The sequence below is a fragment of the Hylobates moloch genome, unplaced genomic scaffold (genome assembly GCF_009828535.3).
Source record: "Hylobates moloch isolate HMO894 unplaced genomic scaffold, HMol_V3 SCAFFOLD_7, whole genome shotgun sequence".
Lineage (NCBI taxonomy): Eukaryota > Metazoa > Chordata > Mammalia > Primates > Hylobatidae > Hylobates > Hylobates moloch.
The window spans coordinates 46,945,834-46,949,804 of record NW_026652282.1 but is presented as its reverse complement, the minus strand read 5'-3'; the positions used below and the strand labels follow the sequence as shown (position 1 = coordinate 46,949,804).

At 43.2% G+C, this 3,971-nt stretch overlaps 1 pseudogene; it reads left to right on the top strand.

The window, feature by feature from the left end:
- Positions 1-2,827: 2,827 nt before the first annotated feature.
- LOC116811306 (TIMELESS-interacting protein-like) overlaps positions 2,828-3,971 on the top strand; it is a 1,374-nt pseudogene continuing 230 nt past the window's right edge.

Genomic DNA, 3,971 nt, shown 5'->3' with positions numbered 1-3,971 from the left:
CCTGTAGATTAAGCCATTTATTCTGTAAGGGTGACAGGCTACATGGTCTAGGCAGTGTGGTAACTGTTTCCCTCCTCCAGCCAGCACCACAGGGGGCAAGAAGGAATCTTTCTCCAGATTCTCTCTGTTCATCCAGTGAGAGTCTGGTGAAGTTTCTGGAGTAAAAACCTGCAAAAGTTAGCCAGGCGTGGTGGCTCACACCTGTAATTCCAGCACTTTGGGAGGCCAAGGCAGGTGGATTGCTTGACCCCAGGAGTTCAAGACCAGCTAGAGCAACATAGTGAGACCTTGTCTCTATTATAAATAAATAAATAACAATTTTCAACCGGGTGCAGTAGCTCATGCCTGTAATCCTAGCACTTTGGGAGGCCAAGGCGGGCGGATCACCTGAGGTCAGGAGTTCAAGACCAGCCTGGCCAACACAGTGACACCCCATCTCTCTAAAAATACAAAAATTAGCTGGGTGTGGTGGCAAGCGCCTGTAATCCCAGCTACTCAGGAGGCTGAGGCAGGAGAATAGCTTCCACCCAGGAGGCAGAGGTTGCAGTGAGCCGAGATCGCACCACTGCGCTCCATCTGGGCAACAGAGAGAGACTCCATCGCAAAAATAAATAAATAAATAAAAATAATAATTTTAAAATAACCTGCAAAAGGGTGGGAACTCCCCTATGACAGCGGTCCCCAAAAGCTTCACACTCTTTCCGTAGCCTGCATTCAGCCTCCAGAAATCCATCAACATTTCAAGTTTAAACTTCCTATCAGCTCATATGGCATCTGGTGGCTTCAGCCTGAGGTAAGCAAATGCTCCGGTCCTGTGTCTCTCTGCAGGTACTGTGTCTCTCTCCAGATTTCAGGATGGTCACCTGTCCTGTGATCTCAGTTCTCTGATGAGTTCGTGCAGTTGTTCATTTGCTTTCTGCCCAAGTTTTTTCTTGTGAGGTTAGGAGTTTCTTTTCAGTTCTTTTTATGTCCATGTTAAAACCAGAAGCCTTTTATTTCTTTTTGATCTTAAAATCTTTTCTCCTTTTCCTCTCAAGACATTATCTGTTGTTTTTATTTGCTCTTATGTTACTTCTAGTTTGTTTGTTATTAGAGAGAGAGTCTCAATCTGCTGCCGAGGCTGGAGTGCAGTGGCGTAATCATAGTTCACTGCAGCCTCAAACTTCTGGGCTCAAGTGACCCTTCCACCTCAGCCTCCCAAGTAGTTGGGACTACAGGCATGTGCCACCACACCCAGCTTCCTTCTAGGTTAGTCTGCATTTCTGAAATGACTTTTTGTTTTGTTTCTAATTCTTTCTCAAATTCTATTACCCCATTTCTGAATTTTTCTCTTTCTGATGTATGCTGTTCTTTCTTATCTTTTATAATTTCTTAATCTCTTTGAGCTCATTTGGCAATATTAGGATAGAATTTTCATCTGTTTTGCAGGCACATCTTTCTGGCATTCTCCCATTGTCTGTAGTGAGGTCATTCTGCTCTGTATTTTCTATTTTCTTACAATACCTTTTTACGGGATTTGACTTCCATCTTTTTATACGACATTAATTTTCTGGCATGTTTAGAAGGAAAGCTCTTCTAAGTTCATGGTTATAGCTCCCTCTTCTGTTTCTGTGAAGAGCTCAAAATGATGGGAGCTTGCTTTCAGAGATAGCCAGGTTCTGTTGTCTCTCACTTTTATATGAACTTTGTTTTTCCTTTATTTATATGTTCCCCCTACTCACGTTGGATTCTATTTCCAGTTTTTCCAGTGTGCCTATTTTGACAGTTCATGGGACCCAGAATGTTCCAGCCCTTTCAGAAGTATTCTTTATTTTTGTTTATGTTTTAAAAGTTCTATTAATAAGTTATAAAAATCTATAACTGACACACACACACACAGAAAGAGCGAAAGAATGAAAACACCAGAAGATTACATAATAAATGACTAATAACCATTAATGGTGGGGTAGACACTGGGTAGATGGACTGTGATGGCAGGAAGCTTTCCACTGCCCTTTTTTTTGTTTGTTTTTGTTTTTTGAGATGGAGTCTTGCTCTGTCGCCCAGGCTGGAGTGCAGTGGCGCAATCTTGGCTCACTGCAACCTCCGCCTCCGTTCAAGTGATTCTCCTGCCTCAGCCTCCCAAGTAGCTGGGATTACAGGCACCCACCACCACCTCTGGCTAATTTTTGCATTTTTAGTAGAGACACGGTTTCACCAAGTTGGCCAGGCTGGTCTCAAACTCCTGACCTCAGGTGATCCGCCCACCTCGGCCTCCCAAAGCATTGGGATTACAGGCATGAGCCACCATGCCCAGCCCACTGAACTCCTTTTCACCTTTGCTTCTGAAGTATATGCGTATCACATATTCAAAAATTAAGTAATTCTTTAAAAATGTGCCCACATACTGGGTGTATACCCAAAGGAAAAGAAATCGTTCTACCAAAGACACATTGCAGCACTAGTCACGATAGCAAACACATGGAATCAGCCTAGATGCCCATCAACAGCAGATTGGATAAAGAAAATGTGTCAGATATACACCATGGAATACTACACAGTCATAAAAAAGAACGCAATCATGTCCTTTGCAGCAACATGGATGCAGCTGGAGGCCATTATCCTAAGCAGATTAATACAGGAACAGGAAAACAAATACCACATGTTCTCACTTATAAGTGGAAGCTAAACACTGAATACACATGAACGTAAAGATGGGAAAAATAGGAGAAGCATGCTTAGTTTGCAGGCCGAGCTCCGCACTGTGGCCCCTGCTGTCTGCGAGGTTAGATGAACCTGGAAAGAAAATCCAGGAGCGTCCAGAAAGGGAGGAAAGCCAGAGGAAAAGATGCTAGAACCACAGGAGAATGGCATGATTGACCTTCCAGATTATGAGCATGTATAAAATGAAACTTTTCCTCCTTTCCCACCTCCAGCCCCTCCAGAGAGACAAGATGGTGAAGGAGCTGAACCTGATAAAGAGTCAGGAAGTGGAGCACTTGTTCCTGTACCTCCAAAGAGAGCAGTTAAAAGAAATATATCCAAGCTGGATGCTCACAGATTAATTTTAGAGCAAGGGCTTCCAGCCTTAAGGCATGTATTTGATAAGGCAAAATTCAAAGGTAAAAGTCATGAGGCTGAAGACTTAAAGATGCTAATCAGACACATGGAACACTGGGCACATAGGCGATTCCCCAAACTGCAGTTTGAGGATTTTATTGACAGAGTTGAATACCTGAGAAATAAAAAGGAAATTCAGACCTGTTTAAAATGAATTCGACTTGATCTCCCTATTTTACATGAATATGTTTTTAGCAATGATGATGAAGTTAGGGAAAATAATGGACATTGTGTGACTGCTACTGAATTAGATCCCTTTCTGACAAACTCATCTGAAAGTGAGATGTTTGCTTCTGAGTCAAGTAGAAGCCTAACAGACGAGCAACAACAAAGAATTGAGAGAAATAAACAACCGGCCTTGGAAAGAAGGCAGGCAAAGCTGCTGAGTAATAGTCCCTAGGAAATGATAATGTTAATGAATACACCCAGGGTACAGACAATTGAAGAGGTTAATACTGATGAAGATCAAAAGGAGGAGTCAAATGGGTGAAACAAAGACATTCTAGACAATCTATGTAATGATGCTCCTGCCGATACTTTAAATGAAGAGAAGGATTTAAAATGAGAGGAAACACAGCTGGACCAGTCTTTTAAAAATGTGCAACAGTGGCCAGGCATGGTGGCTCATGCCTTTAATCCCAGCACTGTGGAAGGCCAAGGTGGGCAGATCACCTGAGGTCAGGAGTTCCAGATCAGCCTGACCAACATGGAGAAACCTTGTCTCTACTAAAAGTACAAAATTAGCCGGGCATGGTGGCACATGCCTGTAATCCCAGCTACTTGGGAGGCTGAAGCAGGAGAATCGCTTGAACCCGGGAGGCAGAGGTTGCTGTGAGCTGAGATCGCACCATTGCACTCCAGCCTGGGCAACA